The sequence below is a fragment of the Haliaeetus albicilla genome, chromosome 21, assembly GCF_947461875.1.
Source record: "Haliaeetus albicilla chromosome 21, bHalAlb1.1, whole genome shotgun sequence".
NCBI classification, from domain to species: Eukaryota; Metazoa; Chordata; class Aves; order Accipitriformes; family Accipitridae; genus Haliaeetus; species Haliaeetus albicilla.
In genome coordinates, this window is record NC_091503.1 from 5379215 (window position 1) to 5405506 (window position 26292).

The 26292-nt window shown below is 38.6% G+C and overlaps 1 long non-coding RNA gene across 1 annotated transcript in view; it reads left to right on the forward strand.

Moving 5' to 3' along the window:
* LOC138690257 (uncharacterized) overlaps positions 1–26292 on the forward strand; it is a 238598-nt gene that overhangs the window by 57549 nt on the left and 154757 nt on the right. The window contains exon 2 of the long non-coding RNA XR_011329058.1: positions 24054–24159. This is a non-coding gene — a long non-coding RNA (uncharacterized lncRNA). The remainder of the gene's footprint in view (positions 1–24053; positions 24160–26292) is intronic.

A 26292-nucleotide genomic window follows, 5' to 3' on the forward strand; every position in this document is an offset into this window, starting at 1 on the left:
AAAGCTGTTTGCTTAGCAGAGAAAAGCTTTTTTTTTGTTTTGTTTCCTTTTTGAATTAGTGTGCAATATTTCTGAACCTTTTTAGTTCAGTATCTGCTAATAAAAGCGTAAGGTTTATACCCTAGCTATAAATGATGGCTAGCACCCCGCCATTCCATTTTACTTGTTCTGGTGAAAACAATACTATCCTTCTGATTGTGCTACATGTGAATGAATGACAATTCAGTCATATGGCGATAGTGATGAAAATCCCTCTGTGGTCATGTTTTCTTTACATACATTGAATCACAAAATTTGTATTGTTAGAATTCATAGATATTGTCATAGATTCTGGTGATATGATGAGAAAGAATGCAGAAGCTGTAGCAGTCCTCCTTATCACAATATAAAAATGTGTGAAACATTGTTAAATATCCGATTACTTAATTATTTAAGACAATGTTTTATTCTATCAGACACTAAAATATTTTTTATTCTCATATAACTTCTTTACATTCTGATTGCTTTCAGAGTTTAAAAGTTCATAAAAAAAAATCATTGGAGAGCTAACATTGAATTTACAAAATAGTAAATTTAATTATCTTAAAGTGTGCACTTTCTTGGAAGCATACTTGCAATAAAGTTTTCAAGTAAATTGGACATTAAGCCAAATTAATTCATGTGTGGATGAAAAAAATCAAATGTTTTATATTAGAGTGAAAATTCAATTGTCTGAAGGCGTAGTAGTCTCTCCAGAAAATGTCTAATGCTTCTGATACTTTCTCTGTAATTCACTGACAGTGATTTTCTTTTTATGTATTATTAGATTTACTCCTATAAAAGAGAATGAAATTACTATAACTTTAAATCAGGGGAAAAAAAAGTGGCTTTCTTATTCCCTTTAAGTATAGGAAACATGGAAGGGCACAGTAGAAGTTTTTTAATTACTATTACTGACATTTTGGATCAGACCTTTCATCACAAACAGGCTATGATATCACAACTCACAATGATTTGCACTACCATAATTTCATTGTAAATTTGACTTATACAAGAGTCATCCCTCTATTCCTAAGCAGAGGCTTCCAGTACTAAAGCAAAACTTCCCCAACCAAAAAAGCAACACACTGATCACCCTGAAAAGTGCAATGTAGGAGTCATGGTTAAGACGGGCTATTTAGAAAACATTGTTACCTGAACCTTCCAGAAAAAGGAATGTCTGGAATCATGCATGCTGTCAGAAGACAGAGCAGATGTCAAAAGGTCTGGCATCTTATTACCGTATTTTAGAGCATAAGAGATACAATGGTCATAAAGCACATGTCGCTCTAGTCAGTCTGAAGTCCAGGGCATGGTCTCCAGACAAAAGTTTCATATCGGTGCTACATGGTTTACTGCCTGGTTTCCAAGAAAGCTTTGTAAAAAGGGAGGTAAATGTTGTCTGGCTTCTCCTCCTGCTTGACAACAGAAGCTCAACAAGGTCACTTCTGACAGCGTTAGTTTACTTAACACACAAAATTTGCTTGTGCAGTAATGTGTTTGCACAAAAAATAAATATTTGTGGAAGAAACAGTGGTTTTCTGGGTTTTAAATTGGAACAAAAAGTGTGTAATGAGTAGAAAGGAAAAGGAAGCTGTGTGTATGAGAGAGAAGAACATCCATTTACATCTGGTCTGAATACATTATCTGTGGAAAATGTTTGATGGGTGATACAGGCAAATACTTTTCATTCTGTAGGTTGCTGTCAAATTGTGAACCATCACTGCAAAATAGTTTATAATGAGCTAGAATTTTTATTTTGTAAGTAAATGGCTAAAATACTTTAAATGAGTGAATGACAAATAGAGCAAAAACATATGCTGGCTGAGGTTCATCTTTCAATGTGGATGCTCAAAGTGTGCATGAGAATGAAAGCCTTTTCATGCAGACCTCTAGAACAGAGAGTTAGAGTGAGTAGGAGTACATCCGTCTGAGAAAATCTTCATAGGCATCAACCGTTTTACATGGAAGTTTCAGGTTTTCCAACTTTTCGGTTGCAGAATGGCATAAGAAATATCACAAAACTAATGGTACCTGGCAAAGTATGACCTTTATTGACAGTGCTGCTGTTCCTGAAATGTATTGTTTCATCAAGAATTTTATGCAGTAAAACACTCTTTTCTGAAGCTCTGAGTAACCGAGTTTAAATCTGGAACTAAACATAAACATTTCCTTGCAAGACTGCAAGGATCTTACTGATGTTTAGATCTAGTCATGCTGGAAAGAAATGAGGAGGGAGAGTATGAGAAACATTATTTAAGCCTGGTTTGCTCTTTGAAGTGTTGTCTCCCTGAAATGATGTGGAGTGGTGGAAAAGAGAAAAAAAGTGTCATTGTCACCCTTGTTTCAGCATGGCAAAAACTTCTGGGAAAGGTGCCTCTGCCTTTCCCTGAGAGTAACCGAGCAGGCTCAGCTCGGAGGGGTTTGGGAATGCAGAGGGATGGACGAACAGACTGACACGGAGCTAGCAGGGAGAGTTTGGAAATGGTTTTGCAGCAGGCAACACATTATCTGCGGTAACCAGAGGGAGTGTGCTGCAAGCAGAGGGGACTGGATAAAAGACCTACCCTGCAAGGACACAGTGATCAAAGGGTAGACTTGATTTCCAGGTTTTCTATTCAGTCTGTCTCACTCTCAGTAAAACTCTGATAGTTTCAGTCTTAGCTGTTTAATTACTTACTTTGGTAAGTCATTATATTCTAAAATTATCTTACCCTCTGAAAAACCACTACCTGTAGTGAGAGTGAAGTGGAAGCCTTTGATATACTGCTTAAAAGAAAAGCTGGGGCAACTCCACCGCAGGAGTTGCTAGGTTTATTAGTCAAATCTGCTACCATCATCCAGAATGGTTTGGAGCAAGTTAAACAAATCTCTTTAAATCACCACATAAACACTTTTATTTATGTTGCTATCTGCAAACTTCTTTAAAAGAATTGTTCAGTGTTTATCACTGACACCAGCAAGCACTTTAGAAGAGCAGAAGAAAGATTAGTGTCATCTTCAGCTTGGAGAGAGCTCTGGGGAAAAGTGCAGAAAGTCCTTTTCCTTTGACTCTTCATAAAGGAAGCAGGAGTTTATAACTCTACTTTTTCTGGGCTAATCAGTGTTTCCATACACACAGTACATCTTTTGGTTAACTGGCTGATTTGTTTCATCTGGCTTCTGTTAAGGATTTTTTTTTATTATTATAATTTGTCTTATTTCTGTTTTCATATTGTGGAGTTCTGGGCCTCAGTACTCTTCACAGCTAACGCTTAAATTTACAAAAAAGTTGGACCGTAATGTCTCGGTTGTCTTCAGTAATGTTGAAAAATATTGTTTATCGCTTCCTCATTGTTTAAAAAGTTGTTATAATAAGTGTCAAATTGTTAAAAACAATGGAGAAGTGGCTAAGCAAATAATAAGATATTGAACTCCACAGTGTTTACTTTGAAACCAGTCTAGAATTTTTTTACCATCTAGGCTGATGATAAAGTAGATTAGGGAAAAATGTCATCAGTTTCCCTCACATGCTTTTCATTTGCTAGGACTTGCCATGGTTTCCAGCAGCCAGGGTGCCTCTGTCTTACCATCTGGAATAACAGGAGTCTTTTCTGGCATCTTATTTCCCTTGACTTCCTGGCTTGGTTATTTTCTGCTAAAAATTTCAAGGTGATGTTTTATATAGGAAATCAATATTCTGTTTAACATGTTTATCTTCACTCTGTTGGCCATTTGTATAAAGAGCTAAGGACATTAAATGGGCAGGCTTTCCTCCTTCTGAGTTTTACATTGGTCATAGTTACTCTTAATGGGTGGTTGAGCCAGCAAAAGATGCTGCTCTTTACAAAATTTAGGCATCTTGCTGGTGAGCTTTTGGGGCTTACTCATAGACTTTTAGTCCTCAGACATTCTAATGCCATTGGTCATTTCTACAACTGGAGCAGGTGAATGCTAGATAAAACTGGCCTGTGGACAGATGGTTCTTTGCCAGGTAAGTACCTTGTGTCATATAATTGCTCTTTAAGCAGTTTCTGGTGGATACTTGTCTTAAAACAAACAAACAAACAAAAGTACAGAAATTACATAAATACTTAAATTTTGGTTAGCTTGATCAGATTTTGAACTTTGTAAAATTTTTTTAAGTTCAGTAGAAGAGAAAGCGAAATACAATTTAATGTATAGCAGCATTAAAATATAACGGCTTAAAGCTCCAAACACTTTGAGGTCTAGTTAAGCATTATCTGGGTTTTTGCTGATGGTGACAGCAGAAGTTCAGCTTTGACAGAAACAATATAGCATGAGCTACCAAGGCAAGTTTTGTTCATTACCACAGCATGAATTAAAGTTTGGGATTTTAAAGAAACTCGTAATACGATGAAGAAATGAGTAGAATACACTTCATACTTACAAGGTATCTGTTCTCTCATTTTTAACTTTGATTTCATTAAGATATGCTTTCTAGCTGTAACCTGTCCCTATGTATTTGCAAGGTTTGGCTTTTGGTCTACTTTTATGTTAGACCTTGTCAATGTAAAATTTCAGAAATGCTGTAACATTATAGTATGAGCTTCAACTCTTTAGCATGGTTGCAGTTTTATTGATAATGACGCATTTAGTAGATGCATGGAGATATAACTGGTGTGTGCCGGCTTACTTCAAGTCACTTGGGTATTTCTCTGCAGGGACATGTTGTTGGTTGGAGTGTTTTATGCTCAAGTTTCATTGAAAAAACAATGTGACACCTTGTAGGTAACTAGTGCAAGACAGTGTGTCAAAAGCAAGTAGTTAAAACAAATTTAGTACGAAGTGTCATTGTTTTACCATGACCATGTAAGGCCCAGTCCTGCTCCAGCTCATGTCTGTGTCTCACTTCAGAGTTCTGCTGTTTCTTTCAGAGTATACTCAACTAGGCACTCTGCATTCAGTTTGATTGTATATAATTTTGCTCCCTGGTTAATGAACTAGACCACTAGACTAGTCTAGAAACAAAATACCTTTTCTCAGCTGTGCCTCTCACCTGCTGGCTGAGCTGGAACATTTTACGTCCTGCCTCCCAACTCATTTTTGGAAAGTAATATTAACATTATTTTCCTTTATAAAATGTTTTACCACCCCTTAGTGAAAACTACTAGGATCAGGGAAAAGTGTATGAGGATCCAGGTATTAATACCAGACTATAAATATCAGAAGAGAATCTTGGTTGAATTTGTATTGTGGTTTTGATGACACATACTGAGGAAGTTACAAAGTAGGGCATGGGTTTTACTCCTATATGGATGAAAAATTACAAAGAATTTGGAGTCTCGGTGGGGTTTTTTTGTTTGGTTGGTTTTACTTTAGGCCAGTAAGAAAGTTTTAAAGGATTTTATTGAGTTAACTTCTATTACCTTTCCAAAAAAAATCATCAGTTAATTTACATACTGATTAAACATCTTCCATGGCTTTCTAAATTATTCTTAATTACAAAGGCTGTTTCCATAGTTACAATTTATATCTTAATTTCATAGTAGATTTCTTTCCACTTATTCAGCTCATTCCATTTATCTACCTTATTTGTTATTTGAACTACACATAAACTTCAGGGGCGCTTATCTCTTACAGCTTTTGGGAAGGAAAAAATGTATTAAGACAGAGATAAAAGTGTTTAGTATGCAGCTAGTTCAATTACCAGGGAATATCATTTAGACTTCTCTCTTTAATAGAGATACAGGCCTTTGAAGACAGTCTATAAGAAAATAAGCCAAAGAATCAATTAGATTCTCCTAGAATTGAATAAAGTACAATAAGCATCATTTAAAATCTGTAATAATTTTTAACTAACAGCCATAATTTTTACTAGGTTCGTGAAACACAGATAAGTCATGGAGGCATTTAAAACACTTCTAAACAATTTTAAAGCTTAAAGAAGCCCATTAATATTTTAATTAAAGTTGAAAAATATTGTTCATTTCTCTTTATTATGCTTATTTCTTCACAGAGGGCAGACTTTGTGGCTGTTACTTTTTTCTGTGTATCACTTCAGATCCATTTCATGCCTCAGCTGTATAATTAAGTCACTTGCGCTAGTCTTCCCTGAAATACTTAACTACACTTATCATGGATTTGTTTTGCTTCTTTGTAGCAGAGATGATCTAATAGACTGTTTAAAACTGTAGAATAATTATATGGAGGATATTCTGCTCCTTGGAATTCCATACACATACACGTACATGTATCTGTTATACATTCTATTACACATGTGTTTTGTCACATGCTTTTGGAAATACCACTTCAGTTCTTACCATTAAGTGATCACCCTTAGCGGTAGCATTTAAAACCCAAACATTTCCCCTTCAGAGTTCTTACACATAGAAATTTCTGGTTTAGTGCAAAGGTGCTTCTTCCTTTTTTTTTTCCTGAGCTGAAATGTGCAATCCCAGATAAAAGTTATGTTAGCACATCATACGGGTTTTTTTGCTAAAACTATAGTCTTGTTAGTTCCTAAGTCCAGCGACACACCAACATTTATTTCAGGGCTAATGCTTGAGATGTGGGTTTGGGTGTCAATAAAAAACATCCATAAATATGTTTTTGCCTTCACCAATTGAGGGTGAAGGATTGCAGAGGCTTTGGGCATGTTCTGGATATGTCACAGGAACCAGTCCAAGCCCTGCCACTTTCTTCCAACTCAACACACTCATGTCTTTCAATAGTGCTTCTGTATCAGTAACGGGTACAACCACTCTGTGGGATGTTTTGGTATCATATGCTTGTGCTGGTTTTGGCCTGGGTAAAGTTAACTTTCTTAGTAGCTAGTATGGGGCTGTGTTTTGGATTTGTGCTGAACACAGTGTTAATAATGCCAAGATGTTTTTGTTACTGCTGAGCAGTGCTTACCCAGAACCAGGGCCTTTTCTGCTTCTCACCCCACCCCACCAGCGAGGAGGCTGGGGGGGCACAAGGAGTTGGGAGGGGACACAGCCAGGACAGCTGACCCCAACTGACCCAAGGGATGTTCCAGACCATAATGATGTCATGGTCAACATATAAAGCTGGGGGAAGAAGAAGGAAGGGGGGGACGTTCAGAGTGGTGGCATTTGTCTTCCCATGTAACTGTTACGCTTGATGGAGCCCGGCTTTCCTGGAGATGGCTGAACACCTGCCTGCCCATGGGAAGTGGGGAATCAACTCCTGGTTTTGCTTTGCTTGTGCGCACAGCTTTTACTTTTCCCTATTAAACTGTCTTTATATCAACCGATGAGTTTTCTCACTTTTACTCTTCCAATTTTCTCCCCCATCCCACTGGATGGTGGGGGAGTGAGTGAGTGTCTGCATGGGGCTTAGCTGTCGGCTGGGGTTAAACCGCGACAGTGCTCTAGAAATAAGGGATGACAATTCTTTCTGTGCTGGCAGATAATAGGGTAAAACTCGAACATTGTGACCCAAGGCCTTTTCAGATGGTATTCTCATGGCTATTCTCATTCTCATTGTCATGGTAAAGAAATTTCCATATTTAGAAGAGTGTTGGATATGAGAATAAACTGGATACATGCAATAGTTTCAACATGGTGAGAACACATCAGATTTACTGGGGGGTATAAAATAGTCTGTATGTTTGCAGTAAGTGAATGCTTGAAATGCATCAGAGTTGATAGGAATGTACAGAACAATAACCTACATACACTGTAGATTTGGTGTATTCCTTGAATATGTTGGGTATACATCATGGTGAGGATGTCTGCACTGTCATTACATGTAGGTTTTGTGTGTGTGGTGAATTTATCATCACAAACATTATACCTTTGAAAAATTTTAGCAAAATAAAAGCCATAACTGGCAAATTAACAGGAAAACAAAACAAAACAACCCTCCTCCCCCCAAATAAATAGAGTGGTGACCTTGATAAATTAGCTTTAGAAGTTTCTAAAATATTCTTTTTCTTGATCCATTTTTAATTTTCACACAGTTGGTCTTATTAAGCCTGGCTTTTAGAAGATTGTTGTGTAAAACTATTCCAGCATAACTGCAAAAGAATCTCAGTAAAAGTGTACAGTAACACTTAAAAAAAAACAAACCTCTGAAAAATGGGCTGTATCTGTCAAATTATTTAGGGTGTCTATTATTTAGGTATGAAATCTATTGACACTTACTAGAAATGACCTGGCAGCTCACTTGTGAATAACACATTTATTCTAAGGCTGTGTGTAAAACCTTTACAGCCTGCCTCACCCTTATTGTTTCACAGTCATAGCAAACTACCTTTAAGGTTATTTATTTGCTAAGTTTGTATACATTAAATTCAGCTTTTGGCAGTCCCTGCTGTTTGATAGTGCAATGCTGAATTAGTCAAGAATGTTGGAAAAAACAGAGATGCCAAATTTCTAATAGAGCTCAGTCATTGTTAAATGATAGTTTATGCCCAGTCTCATACTTGACTAAAAAGTACACTTTGAAAACAACTGCACACCATCCATCTTAGTTTGAAAGCGGAATTGTTAATAGTTTTTCTTGTCTCCTGAATACCAAAACCAGCTGGGGCTACCCTTTCTTCAATCTGTTGCTTAGATAGTGCTGAAATTAGTTATATCCTCCAATATATCTGCAGGATGGTGCTGAAGAAGTCTCTGGTTGCACAGCTTAAGATGTGAATTTTACATTTTCCCCTTACTGCTCAGCCATTCAGTGGGGAGCTCTTGTGCCCTGAGGCTTAGTCTTTAGGGAAGGTATAGACTGAGCCTTCACTGTGATCACCAAACTGGCAAAATTGTGTAGTTCCAGAGGCCAAATCAATCCAGCCATAGATAGGATATGTTCAGGCTGGATCTAGAAATGAGATGCTAGGTATTTTCTTTCATAGCATGAAGCAACTGCCTGACGTCAAAAGGGTTTTGTTGCACATTGTAGACATAGCCATTATGATATCGTCTAAACTGGTTTAGTTTCCAGCATAGCAACAATATTTATTGGCTTCTGTCTTCATTTTCCTCTTCATTCAGGCAGTCATTCTATGACACATTTATGAGACCTTTCCCTCTTTGAAGTACCTGTATTTTGCTTTAGGATATACCCAGGTCAAAAAGTAAAGCAATCTGATCTCTAAACTGCTTTCTAGCCAGCAGGCAGTAAAGGGGAGGCAATCAATTTTATCCAAGGTTGGCCAAAGGCAATGAAAAAAACTAGTGCATGCATATTTTGTTGTCACAGCATCCATAGCATTCCCAGAATAGCATGCTTGCTACCATATTGTGATTTTGTGTCAACTCTGTGTTGCATTAAGGTGTAAAGAAGTTTGGCAGAAAATAAACCCTCTTGCATTCCAGCTTGTCCTCAGATATCAGAGGGGCTGGGGGCAGCTAGGCTTAGATTCTGAGTGATGCCCAATTCAGCACTGTAAGTCCAGTCGCGTTCAATATATTGAACTATCACAATTACGGATGCACGGATAGCGCACTGTACTTTCAATTTAGTCGCATTCAACAGACTAGAATGGCCAGACTTAAGGAATTTGGTCACGTTCAACAAACTATCACAGCTAGATTAATGAACAGTACAGTTTATTAAAGCAACAGGAGTACAGATTCTTTTGGATTGCCAGTGATAAATACACTGTCTGCAAAGCACATGCAAATAATAATACAGTTGACTACAAGCACACTAAATTATGGAAAAACTCTATAGTGAGTTCTAATTTTCCTGGGGAAGCACTCGCTATAACCAAGGGTTCAAATATTCCCCAATAGGTGTCCCTATGGAGGGGGAGAGAGGTTCAGCCCATCGACTGATCCCAGAAGTGAGCGATGTTCTCCCGACTTGTCTATGATGGTATCTTCCCCAACATTACCCCTCTCTTAAGGCCTTTCATACTATTTTCCTATTTAGGTGGAGTTTGAGTGACTCTAGTCATACATACCTTTACTATGATTGGTATAAAATCTTCTCGCTTTACTTTTAAAGGTACATGATAGACAAAATTCAGAGCGCTTGTTCAGTGAGGGGTGGTTGCACTTTGGAGGAGGGTAGCTGTTGAGATGGAGGTGTGTTTTGGTATTATAATGTAGCGCTCGCCGCATATCAAGGTGCCACGATTAGATCACTGATCACCCCGCAGATCAGGGAAAGAGACAGATAACACACACAGTGTGAGCGCCAGCCTCCGCCTTTTATTGCGCAGTCAATTCCTTTTATACTAACAAGGGTAGGCGGGATTACAGACACATCATAAGGCTGCGACTAACCCTCTAACTTTCTGTGACATCACGAGATCTTCTGAACGCCGAACCCTACATTATAATGAGATTATAATGAACAAAGTTCTGTGTCAGTACTCCAGAATGGGGCACTTATGATATAAATCAGAAGTAGGGCAGTAAGTCGACAGAACCCCCATTATTTCACCTCCTTGCTTCAGTGGACTCAATGCAGGGACCTTCCATTCTTGTTCCAGTAGTTCCAGTTCCCTGTCCCTGCGATGATATCACAGAGCTTGGCCACGGTGTCTCCACTCCGCTCCACCCTCCGTGTTGTTTCTCAGAGTCAGCATACCAAGCTCCCCCGGTGTTGCTAATATCTAAGGTTGCAGGTTATGTTAGGGAATTATTATGGAACAGATTTTGTGTGTATCCACTGCATTCCACCCTGTTGGTCTACCTTCCCTTAAGAGGGGGGCTTATCCATAAGTCACCTCCAGCAATCATTCCACACTATGATGTGTGTTCTGAAACTTTCTGAAGACAAATGGGGAATTCTCATTGGTTATGATGGGTTAAACCACTGTTGCATTTATTCCTGAATTGTGTCAAATCACTGTTTTATATCAATAAACATATTGCTACTTCTCTCTTATGAGTGAAGTGCATCACTCCATCCATGACACTTGTGCACCCCCAGCCACTTGCTGGTGGGGCAGCATGAAAAACAGAAAAGGCCTTGATGCTGTGTAAACACTGCTCAGCAATAGCTAAAACATCGATGTGTTATCAACACTGTTTTGGTAACAAATCCAAAACAGTACCATATGAAGAAAATGAACTTGATCTCAGCCATAACCAGTACAATCTGGTACACGATACTGTATTTAATGTCTTGCAAATGAAGTGCTTACTTAACCTAGCAAAACATTCCAAAAGGCTCTACCAAAGATGCCTGAAAAATTGCAACCAGAGAAGGGCAACAAAGCTGGTGGAAGGGCTCATGTCCTGTGAGGAGTGGCTAAAGACTCTGGGATTGTCTAGTTTGGAGAACTGGAGGCTGAGGGGTGACTCATTGCTCTCTCCAGCATCCTGAGGAGGGGAAGGGGAGAGGGAGGTGCTGAGCTCTTCTCCCTGGGATCCAGTGATAGGACGTGTGGAAATGGTTCAAAGATGCATTCAGGGGAGGTTCAGACTAGATATTAGGAAACATTTCTTTACCTAGAAGGTGGTCAAACACTGGAACAGGCTTCCTAGACAGGTGGTTGATGCCTCATGCCTGTCAGTATTTAAGAGGCATTTGGCCAATGCCCTTAATAATATCCTTTAAGTTTTGGTTAGCCCGGAAGTGGTCAGGCAGTTGGACTAGATGATCGTTGTAGGTCCCTTCCAACTGGAACTATTCTATTCTATTCTGTTCTGTTCTATGACTTCTTTTTTAGAAATGGGGCCATTTACTTTGTCATACAATATTTTATTATTATTTATCTGCATTATAGGAGCACTCAAAGCATTTCTGTTGTGAAACAGGGGTCTAGTAAATGAGCTTCAATCCAAGTCTTAGACAACCAAATAGTCATCTCCTCATGGAACACACAATCTGTCTAAATGGTGTTAAACTATAACTATGCTTCTGCAGTTAAGCAAAAAGTTTTACTTGTTAGCTAGTGAGGAAAAAAATGGAATCATTGTTCTTAAAATTTAAATAAGATGTAAAGAGCATCACAGATTAGTCACTGCTCAGTTCAAAGTAGGATTTTTCTCTCTAAACTTCTGTAAATTTATTGCTTCAGTCCCTTGATACATATTTTTTAAAATTTAACTCTCTTCTGCATTCAGTGATTGATTGTATCAGGAACAGAAATAAAAGAACGTATAGCACTTGTGAAAATCTCAGCTACAAAGTCTCTGTTCCATGTGCCACCAAAGTCAATGGCAGGGTTTTTAATGATGTAACCAAGCACTGGGTCAGGTTTTATTCAGAGATCCATGAAGAAGCCTTATCTGTCTTTCAAGAAAGTTGCATCTACCTGCTTTCATATACAACACATTTCTTTGGGACAGGTCACCTCTCTTCCACCCCCTGGCTCCTTCTCATCACCGTCTCCTGCATTGCCCTCTCTCTCTGCCACTGATTGTCCCCCTTCCTGACTCATTTCTCTCTAGGCTCCCAGACAGACTCCTTGCTGGTCCTGGCTTCTGATCCATCCATCACTGTAATAGTTCACTAATTTCAGCTTTTGTCTCCCTAGTCATTTGAATCAATTCCCTTTAAAACAGCCTGAGTTCTGATTAATGGACATTAAGGCAAAGGCAACTCTGCCTCCTGGGTGTCACTTGCAGCTCCACAGGTCCACAACAGCCACTGCAACAGAGAAGTCCAGTATGCCCACTTCTTCCCACTGTCTGGGACTGGAGTGTATGGGCCTACATGGTTAGTTCATAAACCCCTTGGCCTGTACTATCAGCTGGAAAAGAAGGACATGTTAGGCAAAGAAAGAGTTTTCAGTAATTCTTAGTTTCTCATTCAGGCAAGTCTCCACAGTTTCTAACTATAGGTATTTTTAATAAACATGGCTGATTTCAGATGGGGTGAACTCAAGTTCAAAAGTTAACCTGCAGTCCCTTTACCAAAGAACAGATTTTTTTCTAATGGAGGTCTTTCAGTATTTATCAATCTTCCCTCTTGTTCCCCCTCCCCAACCTTGTTCTTGAAAACAAACACAAATTCGGACAGACTGCTAACGAAGAGGAATGCATCCCTTTTCTTCCCAGACCTATACCCCAGCCCCCCCGTTCTCCCCCTCCCAGAAGTACCTTAGACAATATGAACAGAATGACTGAAACCTGGCAGTTGTCAGCAAATGCAAATAAAACCCTGTAATGAAAAACATTAGACAACACTAATAGATGGAGTTCAATGATCCAGCTGTGAAAATATGTGAATTGTTTTGCTGCTTTTGAATTTGAATTTCTCTGTTTGAAAATCTGTATGATAACTGCTGTCTTGTAACCACATCACATTCTCTACCCTTCTCCTATGACTTTTTTTTTCCCCACAGGAACAAAGGTGCTTAATTCCTTGTCCAGTTCTGTCAGTTCAAGTTACTTAAAAAAGCAATTCATGTCAACAGATTGTGTATTTCAAAATACCAGGCCTCTGCCTCAGATCGTAAGCACTTTTCTGGTCACACACTCAACAGTCATCTTGTGTTACTTGTTGAGAAAAAAAATTGGCAGATTGATCCAACTTGCTGCGATTGAAGTTGAAATATTACTTTAAGAGTCTAAGGAATTAATATATCCTTAATGAGTTGCAAATAGTAATTATGAACTGTCTTTCTTTGTTTCAGTAGAATATAGGATAAGGAGCAAAACTGAGACTTGGCCTCAAAGCACCTATCATTAAAGTTTACTTCAAGGAAACAAACTTTCTCTGTTGTTTGCTTCAGAGTGATGGTTGTAGCCTTCGTTGCATTTAACTGCAGGTCTTTCAAATTCAGTTGACAAAACTGACATCAAATTGACAAAGAGAGTACTTTATCTATTTCGTGATGGAAGTAGGTTTCTTTTTTTCCTTGGTCTTATAGGAAAGACATACTTCATGCTAAACCATCTCATAAATTCACTTTGCCCTATTCATCTTTTGCTATAATATTTTAAGGGAAGTGACACTTAAGGAGTCATATCTTATCTGCCAGCACAGATGAATTAGTTCAGAATGTACATTGAGCAGTTAATTTATAAAGGACTGTCTGTATTACGGAAGAAAGTTGACTATCATCCAGTGAAGCTATGTTCCTAGTATTAACCAGTATATGACAAAGTGTCTCATATTCTTAGCACATTAAGTTTCATGTATCATTCAACCTAATTCTCTTTTTTCCTAACATTTATAAGGATGTGTATAGGCCTTCAAGTATAGCTGTCAATTTTCTTAGATGTACAATGTATGGAAGAAAGAAAGGGGAATGTATGGCTTGGCTGAGGTTTTCAGTCACCTGCACCATTTAGAGAAAGGCAGCTGATGGGCCTAAGTCAGAAAGAGCAATAAGAACAAACAGTGAATTTTGCATACATACATAGGAAGAGCTGCTATATGTCTGGGTTTTTATTCTGCCTTGCAGAACAGAAATGTGACATTATTTTTACTTGACTGGCCTCTACTGCAATTTGTGTGCTATTTGATAATCTAAATCCTGGAAGCTGAAATAAGCTGAGGTCATACCTGAAGTTTTGCCTGCTCAAGTGTATGTGAGGGTTAAAGTATAAACTTGTCCATGTTATACATATATGTGTATATATGTATTAGAACTGAGAAAAATAGTCACATTAATCTTAAAATATTTCATAAATCTTCCAAATGTGGAGTGATAGCTACATGACACCATTCATTTACTTTGCTTTGGCTTACACATAATAATCGAGCTGTGTTTACTGTCTATATGGTCTTCACGCACACAAAATAAAACATGTTTGTTTAAACCAACAAGTCTCAGCTGACTAGTGGAAACACATTAAGATGCTGGAACATAAACTTTGATGAATATAGATGTGAAAAATCTGCTACTTGATGGGAGGGGTCATGGGGTTTTGGGGGGGTGGGTGTTAAACTTCCTTGGCAACTTCCTCTTCCTTACAAACTGCCATTTTTTTTCCTGCTAAAATAAAATAAAATCCTGATTCCCAACACACCTTTTGCATGACTTTTAAAATTTGTTATGGACAACTAAATGCAGCTTGAAAGTGATCACTTCATAACTGACTCTTGCTTGCTGCCTCTCCCTTTCAATAAATGTTTTGAAATTATGCTAATGTTCCCTTTTTTTAGTGGGAATGGCTGTTTTCATATATTATTAAAGAGAAAATTATTGTTGAATAAGAATTACTGTTTAAGATACTGAACAGTCAAGGAATGGCACAAATGCAGGAGTAAGAAGTTAATGAGAGCAACACAGAAATGAGCTCCATCAGAAATCCATGCTAAGGTTGCTTAATGGTACTTTTCAACAGAATAGGTGCACGCCTTTGCCATAAACCCAGTAACAGTTATATTGTTTTTCAGGATGTCTGTGACATATATCTGTTTTCAAGGAAAAACTGCCATGTGGTGGAGGATTTTGATTAATTTTTGCTTAAATTGTTGAAGTTAGATGACTAGATACTCTACAGTGTGGAGTATTCCTTTCATGGTAGCTGTCTAAGAATGTTTATTTGGCATGCTAGGACAAATAAGGCACGTAACTAGTCTACTACTTGTAAGAAGGTTTTATTAAATGTTGAACTCCATTTAACTCCTATCTGTTAGGTTTTAGGGACCTGCATTGTCTTATTGGATAATTATTTTTCTTCGCTTCCTGCAGTCTTCCCTACCCACTCATGCACTTGATGTTATTTAGAGTTTGCTCACAACCTGCAGCATTATTAAAAGCCAGGATGTAGAACTGGAGACTGAGCAGCAGGCTACATTTTTTCACTGCAAGAGATACAAAATCATTTAATAACTGATGTTATATTTTTCCACCTAACTGATTTCCATGCAGGAAAAAAAATGGTTATTGCATTCTGTAACTGAATACAATTCATTATTGGCCAACAGGAAACCCATCTACTGCAGAGCAACATATTTTTTATTATTTTATTGTATTTTTTAGCTAAGCTATTGAATGACAAAATCAGATTCTTTTGAGGATAGTGTCATGTGATGCTTATACTAAGTAGTCTGTAGTAATGAATTTTTAGGCAGTACACACTTTTTGAATGCCCTAATAGAAGCAACATGTTGGGTTTCAGAACAAGTAAAAACTAGCACGCTACCCTAATCAAACTACTTCAACATTGACCTTCAACATTGTAATATTAAGTGATCAGATTATTGAGACTGTAGGTTACTTGCACAGTCTAAATGAAGGGAAATAAATATTTCCAGTGCAAGGTGCCTTCCTTGTTTCGGTCTCTGAATACTGCAGAGAACTCTGGGAATGCACCTGCCAATGTTAAATAATTTATGCCCATCTGAACCTACATTCAGCAAATGCGTGCCAAGGTCCTTTCTGTCATTTAGAAGTTCTCCATGCAACTGTTAGCAGCGCAGTGTTTGAGGTACCTCCCCTAATTTTGAAGAAGACAGCTCAGGAATGAGCAGCACTGCAGCCGTGGTGCAGAGAGTCCGTGGTTAAATTACCCAGGGTGTATGTTCACACAGCCGTGGCTAAACTACTTCTAGTATTCAAGCCAGCTGGTTTACAGCAAACTCTGGTATCTCTATGCTACAGTTAAAATTGCCATGTGAGGCCATTAAGCTATGACAAGCTGATCATTAAGGCACTAATTTGCATCAGAGACTGATGAATTTTCATGACCTTTTTTTTTGCATGATACTACTTGGAACCAGCTGAAAATAAAGCCCAAGCTATGTGATATTTTTAAGGAAAAAAATGAAAAAAAAACCCAAACCATTGTATTTTACACAACTCTAGATATATATATACACACACACACATATATATATATATATAAAAAAATGCTACTTGTAAATTATTCTGGTTTTTGCAGGTCTTCTGAAAGGGTTTGCAGGCTTGCATTCACATTTAATTGAATGTATCAGTGGCATTTTATTGAGTCATTTCCAATTTCCATTACTTGACAGTTTCTCCTTTGCTGTAGAAGATTTTTGTTTTTTTCTGAGTAGTCCATAGCCATACTGATGAAAAACTGATTCTATTTCAAGGCATGTAAAGGCTAGTTTGTAGATGCTCGGAAAGATAGGATGGGGGTTGACTTTTTAAAGGTGGGTTGGAGACAAATGGAGATGTATTGCTTATGACACTGACCTTATAGCCTGTTTACTATATCCTTTTTTTTTACTATAGCACTTTGTGTATTATCTGCATGTGTCTTTTAATTCCTTGACCATATTTTCTAGTGTTGAGTGGTTGCTTTTTAATTATGTTTGTCTCAGAAAAATAAAATACCTTGAAGATAGTTATAGACTCTAATTTTAAAACTGAAGTAATTGAAGGTAGTTCTGCTCGTTATTGCCCTAATGCTATATATCTCTTTTCAGTATTGGAAGTGTTTTTTCTATGTTAGTAATGTTTTCTCTATGCTTATTTTGGGGCTATTTCATCGTATTACATTTGAGTCCAATGCACTTAAAAATTTCCACTTTTTTGTTATGCTTATTTAGAAGATAGTTTTGCATTATCTGGGTGTGGAAATAACTTAGTGTACTACCTTTTTTATGTCTCATTAACTGCTGTCTTGCTTGATGTGTATATTACCAGGCAGATTCCATTGGTGACAGCCATGGTGACCATTTGTTATTTTGTTGTGCTGATGTCTGTTGCATTTAGAAAGATTAAGGACTTCTTTAGATAGTTCTAAGATACCTTTCTGCCAGGCTTTCAATTGCTGCAGATCTCCTATTGATTCCTGATATAGGGTACATGAAGGAAGGGACTGTTTTTATTTTGCCCATGTTTCTGTTTTTTTCCTTAAACTGAAAACACCTGCTCCTAAGTAAGGTTTTGTAAACTGAGGGAGAGGAGGGAAAGGGTGATGTAATTTTGTGATAGATGTTACTGGAATGAACCTTGTTGCTGAATTATTAATTTAAAAAAAAATTTTATTTTATTTTTATGTTGCATGGAATAGAACAGGATTTCTTTCATGGTTCCACAGAATTTTAGCTTTTTTTTTTTTTTAAATGAGAGTGAGAATTCTTGGCTTTGGCCATCTTTAATAGACAATTCAGACTAGTAACTGCCCAGCCAAGTAACCTGATTTTAAGGCAGAGGTCTGTTATAAGCTGTTCATTGATGCATTTGTCAGCTGCATGTTCACGGACTAACGTTTTATAGTTATATAGTGTGGTGACCACAGTAAACAAGAAAGAGTGCTTTTCCATACAAATGTTACTTGAAAGTACTTCTTAAAGATCCACTCATATTCTAGCAAGAGCTGCGTTTAAGTATTTGGCAGTGACATTAGGATACAGCTGAGTAAACAATGTGAGACGCAATTAAACTACGGTGTCTGAATGTAAATATCTGTCCTATCTCCTCCCAGTCAGCTGTTTTTTCTAGGCTGCAGAGGCCTCTGTGATTTCATTGTTGGTCGTACAGAATCTCTTCCACCTTGGGCCACCTTTTTTCACTCTTCTCTAAGTTTTATCCACTCTGCTATGTCCTTTTGAAGGTGGGGGAAAGAATATCAAAAATACACACAGTTTAAGGGTGGCGGCCACTGGGAACTTCAGGAAGTCTGTAATGATGTTCTATCTCTTACAAAGTTCCTTCCTAATTACCCCTAAAAACTGATTTGCTTCTTAGACTGCTGCTGAACTCTGAATTGATGTTTCTTTATCTGTTGTACCCTAAAGCCTTTTCCCTGAATGTCAAGGGCTAGCTCAGGGAGCATAATTTTATGTCAGGGTAGCATGGTTTGGTTTTTTTGGTCTGCGAGCATTGCCTTCACATTTATCTATGTTACATTTAGTCTTATACTGAATCCTGCAGAAGTCCTCTGCAGTTGTTCACAGATGTTCTGAACTACGTTGCAAATGTAGTGATCTTGCTCTTCTCCCTTCTCAGTTTCTTTACCGGTCTATTCAACAGCACTGATCCTAGCACAAATCCACACGTAACCCCACTAGTGACCACCTCCACTGTGAAAACAGATAGTTTACTCTCACTTTCTGTCTTTTCATCAATTATTTATCCATGCAAGATCCTTTCCTCCTATGACATAGGTACTTTATCTACTAAAGAACCCTCAGAGAAAGCTTTCAACTAAAGCCTTTTACAAATCCAGGCTGTTTCAATTATTTTGGTCTGCATTATTCATAGGCTTGCTGAAATTTTAAGACAAATCCAGTAATTCTGTGACACATGATTTTCCTTTTAAAAAAACCCTGATGGTCTCTTCCCTAGTATATGATATTTAGTCAGGTGACCAGACTTCTGTATTTTTTTTGTGCCTTTTATTATGATTTGCCCACTGTGAATGTCAGGCTTAAAAACCTATAGTTTCTTGAGTTTATTTGGTTATTTTCCAATTCTCTGCTATGAAAGTAGTTTCAGAAAAGAGGTTAATAGTTTAGATATTTCATTTTTTAGATCCCTAGATGATTACCACCTGGCCTCAGCAGTGTTTCCTTTCTTTTTATTGATTTCTTCCACAACCACTCCTGCCACCACTTCATCTCCTATTCTGCCCCTGCACATAAGGAAAAGTCCAACAAGAACAAATACAGAAAACTCTGTCTTTCTGGTATGTTTTCTCTTCTTAGACAGCAGCTTTTATATTGGGATCTTTTACTCTTCTTCCAGACTCTCTGGCATGGTTCCTTAGTAATTAGACATCATTAGTCTCACCTGGAAACTAGAGAACATGTGAGCCCACCCAGTAATAGAGAAAACTTTTAAAGGCCTCTGATATTTTATTCTGGGAGTGTGTAAGCACCCAGTAAGGCTCCATCAACAACACACACCTTTAATCTCTCCACTATCACACAGTTACTTCAGTGTTATTGATTTAAGGGAGAAAAATAAGATTCTATGTAGAGATTTAAGAGAGATGTTTTGCATGTCAGAACTCATATGCTGAAAATTTTCTAATTGTGTCAACTACTGGAAACATATACTGTATAGGAAAAAATCTGCTAATGAACTTGTTAAAATTGGTCATTTCTTTAGTTATCAGGAAGAATGCCTTGCAGGTTGCATACTATCAGATGTCACTGTTTTTACAAAGAGAAGTTTCTCTCAGGCAAGCCTGATCTACCATTAAACCATATAATTTTTTTCACAGTTGAGAAAATTTTCATCCTTTCCTTTTTTTTGGTGGCTTAAGACCTTATGCAGCTTACGTGACATATAAAATAGCAGCTGTAAATACTGTTTTTATTGACGCCCTGTGGTTAATATTAATTATGTGTTTAACAATGTAAACAATTTATTCTTTGTGTGTATGACCTGGAGTATGTTTGTACAAGGAATTGTTTGAAAAAGCATTTTCATTTAAAAAATAAAAATAGGAGACTAACAGAGGTGACAGCACTAACTAACAAAGAAGCTTTGTCATCCTGACCCACTGACTATTATCCCTGGCTACTCTTTCCTCTGGATATCAATGATCATAGAATCATAGAATCGTTTAGGTTGGAAGAGACCTTTAAGATCATCGAGTCCAACCATCAACCCAGCACCACCAAGCCCACTAAACCATGTCCTAAAGTGCCTCGTCTACGCATTTTTTGAACACCTCCAGGGATGGTGACTCCACCACTTCCCCGGGCAGCCTGTTCCAATGCCTGACAACCTGTTCAGTAAAGAAATTTTTCCTAATATCCAATCTAAACCTCCCCTGGTGCAACTTGAGGCCATTTCCTCTTGTCCTATCATGGGTTACTTGATAGAAGAGACTGACCACCACCTCACTACAACCTCCTTTCAGGTAGTTGTAAAGAGATAAGGTCTCCCCTCAGCCTCCTTTTCTCGAGGCTAATGATATTCTCCAGGCTTTAATTATATTCTCCAGGCTTTAATGATATGGTCATGGGAGACCTGGAGCATATCAAGAGTGGCTACATGGCTTTGGGATCACGGCCAAGTGCATGGAGACACAGGTGGTGTATCTTCAATCCTGTTGGTACAGAGGAAATGCTTGAAGCAGAGTGGATGAATCATGAATGTCAATGCCAGGCATAAATAACAGGAATTTAGTTTTTATGAGCATGGGGCTCTTTTCAAGGATGGAAGGCTGCTTGAAAGAGACAGGATCCACCTGATGATGTGGAGCTAAAGCACCTTTGTCAACAGGACAACTAACCTGCTGAGGAGAGCTTTAAACTGGAAATGATATGGGAGGGAGGTGACAATCCACAGTCAAGTAAGAAAGTGGTAGACTAGGTTGGCAAAAAAAGTGTATGGGGTGATGTGGACAAGAAACACCTCATAATTACTAAAACAGGACTGAAAGAAGCCCACGTTAAATATGTGCTTATATACAGGGAAGTGCCCACAGGACAGTATGATGGAGGAAACTCTCATTCTGGGAAATCGGCTTGACTCAGTGGCTCTCTGAAGTGCCTGTAAACTCAGGCATGCAGTATGGGGGAAGAAAAAGGAGAAATTAGAGGTTTAGGTGCAGTTACAGGAATCTCACTGAGATCTCATTGGGATCACAAAAAGACATGGTAGGATAGCTCACACTACTGGAGTATTGCAGGCAGGGTCACTAGGAGAACAGGCTGGGAAAGCAAGAAGGAGTTGCCCTTTATATGAGAGAGCAGCAAGAATGCATGGAGCTCTGCCTAGGGACAGGTGATGAGTCAGCAGAGGGCTGCTTAGTCAAGATTAGAGGGCAGACTAATGTGGGTGAAGTTGTGGTGGAGGTCTGCTACAGGCTACCTGATCAAGACGTAGATGAGACCTACTTCAAACAACTTGAAGAAGCCTCATTTGCAAGCCCTGGACCTGACGGGGGACACGAATCACTGATATCTGCTGGAAGGGCAAACATGCAGAGGACAAGCAATCTGTGAGATTTCTGGAGTTCACTGATAATAACTTCCGGATGAAAGTGATTAAGGAGATGATGAAGGAAGACAAACTGCTGGCCCTGATACTTACAAACAAGGAAGGACTGGTCAGAGGTGCAAAGGTCAGGGGCAGCCTCAGCTACAGTGACCATGAGATGGTCATGCCCAAGCACATGGTGATCCTCATGTACAAGAAGCTGAACATGAGCTAGTGATGTCCTCTTGCAGCAAAGAAGGTCAGCCTCCTTCTGGGTTACATTAGGAAGAGCAATGCCAGAATGTCAAGGGAGGTGATCTTTACTCGCACTGGTGACACCACACCTGCAGTGCTGGATTAAGGTCTGGGTTCTCCAGTACAAGATACACATGGACTTACTGGAATAAGTCCAGTAAGGGGCAATGAAGGTGATAAATAGACTGAAGGATATAACGTCCAATGAGAGGTTGAGAAAGCTGAGTATGTTTAGCCTGGAGTAGAGAAGGCTTAGGGGGAATCTTATAAGGTGTACAAAGATAGAGCCATGCCTTTCTAAGTGCTGCCCAGTGACAGGGCAGGAGACAATGGGCACAAATTAAAATACAGGAAATTCTACCTAAACATAAGAAAAAAACCCAAACAACAAACCCTGGTCAAACACTGGCACAGCTTGCTCAGGAAGGTTTTGGAATCTCCATCCTTGGTAGACATGATGCTGGGAAACCTGCTCTAGGTGATCATCCTCTCAGTAGAGGGATTGGACTAGATGATCTCCAGAGGTCCCTTTCAACCTCAGCCACTCTGTGTTTCTCTAGGGGAAGGTGAGACTGCATTACTTGCTACACTAGGCACATTGTATTACTCGTCTGATTCCTGTTACAGGGATTTCAGTTTCAAAATTAACTAAGAAGAGAAAAACAGAATTAAATTTCTTATCAGAAGGGGATATTTTTGGAAAATGAGAAGTCTAACTGAGGGAGCTTCCAGCAAATGTATTATTAAACAAATTTAAAACCTATATTTTAATTGGCTATATTAAATACAGTCTCATTTTGACCTACATCATGGACGACTCGTGTTTAATACTGTAATTCAAACATTGTAAGCAATATTATAGTTTTGGGCAAAAGCTTTTAACCCAGCATTTTCATGTATGTAGTTTATTTTGGTGGGGGAAGAGCAGTTTGTAATGTTATTTTCTTCCTTTGGGAAATCTGAAATCTAGGTTTGAAGATTTATTTAAGTTTTATTTAATCAACTGAGACTTTAAAATTATTTTTCTCTTCCCTTTTGCTGCTCAGTAAATCATGATGGACAATCTGTGCTTCATTTTGCCTTTTTTCCAAATCTAGAAAATTTTTTAAGAGGAGGAAGGTGGAAAAGTCCTGGTGAGAAGGAAGACTAAGAGTGGATTAGTGATGATGAATGGTAGTTTCTCCTTTAGTGTTGTGCTGTTCTTGAAAGTAAAAGGAATGAGGCAAGGGGACTAGCATGAAGTGGAAATAAAATAAAAGCATAAGATAAAATATATGGAATATAGAAATTTTTCATTTTTTAGATGTGCAGACTTCATTTTTTTTACCAGCTTTGGTCATAACTGATGCTGGGTTTGTTGGGGGTTTTTTTTTGTTTGTTTGTTTTTTCCTCCATGGCTACAGTGCACTTTGCTATGTAATTGATGTTTATGTGTGCTCTCTGCCCATTTACACAAAATAGTTGCATTAAAACATTCGGGCACTGACAAGTTTGACTGGCCTAAAAGGAAATGTTTGATTATTTTGCAATCATGCCACTTTTGTTATAGTGATATAGAATGAATGCCTCTCATGAGAGATGTCCAAAATTCACATCAGAAAAACAAGATGTGAAATCTTCAGTCATTTATGTTTTAAAACACTTTGACCATAAATATGAAGTGAGGACTATAATCCTAAATGCTCTGTTCCAATTAGATTATGAAGTTTCATTTGTTTACCTTAGTAAGTAGGGTATATTTGCTTTCTTTCTATAGTTTTTTTTAAATAATGGTGATATGCTAAACTTATTTCCCCATACAATGGGAACTTTTTGAACTCCTTGATTAGCTGAGTAGGTGTCTGTAATGATAAAATGCTAGGTGTTAAGTGTATATTAAATGTATAAAGATTAGTGTGTAGGAGTGAAGTAGATTAAAATACGAAATTTGCAATGTTCTGAGGTGGAAAACTCTGTCATTCATCTGTATTAGAAAACCCTATTTAACATCAAAGTAATGTTCAGAAAACTCCTTGTGGTTTGTTTTAAAAATAAAGATCAGGAAGTATTAAATTAAAGTGTTTGGAGTCAAGTGCTAATATTCTCCCCATTTGTCTTGTCTCTCCTCTAGACAGGTTCCACTGGAAACGTTCATCTCTGCTTCATGGTATTGAAGAAATGGGAAAGGGAAGGAGGAGAGAAGACATCAGTGAGTCTTCCCTTGGCTCAGGAAGCAGGTGAGAGTTTGTCTGGTACCCAGGGGAACACTTCCTGTATGCTTTCTGTCTACTTCCTATGTATATCCTATTTGTGAGCAAACTCTCTTGTTTCAAGAAATTCTGCTGAACGGCACAAACCCACAAATCAAAGTGATCTTCCATTCTTTAGGGCAGGCTAGCTGTTAATTTCTCAAAGTTAATGTATTCAATTCTCAAAGTTAATGTATAGATGGGCTGCCGGCTTGGCTGTTATAGTTCAGGACCAATAGATTTTTATTTTAAAAAAAGCCTTGGAAGATATTTGCTGTCACGTATGTAACAAGTTGTTATACAAGAGTATTTCTTTACAGTTTCAATTATAAACTGAGTTTTATCTTAATTCTTGAGTTGGATGCCCTTGAGACATCTTGTAAAAGCTCTGCCAGTTTTGCTTCTAGAACCACGTAAAACTTGTTTGAGACAAAGTAAGGCAAACTGAAGAAGAAACACAAAGAACAAAAAAGGTAAATTAAATACTTATTCTGAAAGATTTTCAAAGGTAAAACATTAAACTGCCATGAGAGTGTGTAGCTTCCTGCGATAGTGAAGAAACTTTAAGTTTACAGAAGCGTGTGCTGACGTGGTTGTACTTTGCACGTAACAAAATCACAGGCATTTGCTATTTTTGTTAGTTTCAGGCCTAAAAGTACTTCATTTAAGTAATCATTTAATCCTTTGGAAGTCAGCATTTTTCCCTATATTGGGTGCAGGTTTTGACAGCAAGGCTGGGCTGCAGGGGCGGCCGCTCCTGTGAGGAGAGTGGCGGGGCTGCCCCGGGCCGGTTCCCGCCAGTTCCAGCCGGTTCCAGCTGGTTCCGGCCGGCTCCAGCGGAGCCCCTCAGCCTCGGGGAAAGCCTGGGGAAGAAAGGGCAAAAGGGCTGAGGGAAACGGGGTGAGAAACAGCCCTGCCAGCCCCGAGGGGAGAGCGGGAGGAGGGCAGGAGGTGCTCCAGGCCCCCCTCCCCGGCAGAGATGGCCCTGCGGCCCCGGCAGAGACCCCCCCCCCGCCCCCGGTGGGGCAGGGGTTTCCCTGCAGCCCCGGGGAAGGAAGGCCCCAGGCTGGCTGTTAAAGCTTCTGTGGTCAGTCTTATTGAGGGAATTTTTTTAAACTGTTTTTTTTTTGGGGGGGGGATAATGATTTATATATTTGAGATTCTGAAAATAGGGTGCTATTCACGGCGCACTTCTGATTGTTTGCAAACAATGTGCACAAAGTTCCATTGGCCTAAACTCGGTGAACAGAACAGACTTTTCTTCAGAAATATAAGGCTTTTGAGGAGGGGAGAATGAAGATGAAGAAAGGGGTGGGAGGAACAGGAAAGGAAGTATCAAAATAACATATTGGGGTGTTTGATGAACATTTCATCAGTGGCTTTATCCAACTCTCTGTTTCCAGGCAACTTGCTCCCATTCTGTAATGCTTTTCTGCTGTATATTGCACTGGTTAGAAATGAAAGATAACAATTTTTTGCTTATTATGTCAGCTGGACCAGTTGCCTTACTGTCTCTCTTTCAGGATGATTATTGCTAGTGGTGAATTAACAGAGCCTTTTCAAGTTAACCAGCTGTTTGAGAAATGATTAAATGCTAACATCCACCTGGGAAGAAAGAGGGACACTTCCTATATTGAACAAAGGGCACTCTTTCATAACACTGTCAGATGTGGCTTTCCCTAAAGGCAAACATACCAAGAAAATCAGACTGGCTTCACTGAGGCTGGAATCCCAGAGGAACAGGGTGACATATATTGAGTTTTATGGGGAAAAAAACCACCCAAGCCAGACTCAAGTTTTTGAGGTACGCTCGGAAAATTACTATTTAAGCTGATTCTTGCATACTTTTTGTTGGTCTATAAAAAGACTATTTGCTTTTCCATTCCTCAAAAGTAGGAATTCTGTCATTGAATGTGGACAGCAGTTTTGGCGGAGAAGTCATGAGCCAGCAAATGTGTACGTTGGCGGGAGAAGCAATCCTAGCCTGTTCAATGCATGAAGCAGAGGGAAAGCCAACCCTTTGCATATGGTAATTATGTAGTTTTGCTATCTAGGACTGATGGCTGAAGAATAAGATCTTTAGGGAAAGTCCATGAAAACAACTAAAGATTTGGAAAATTT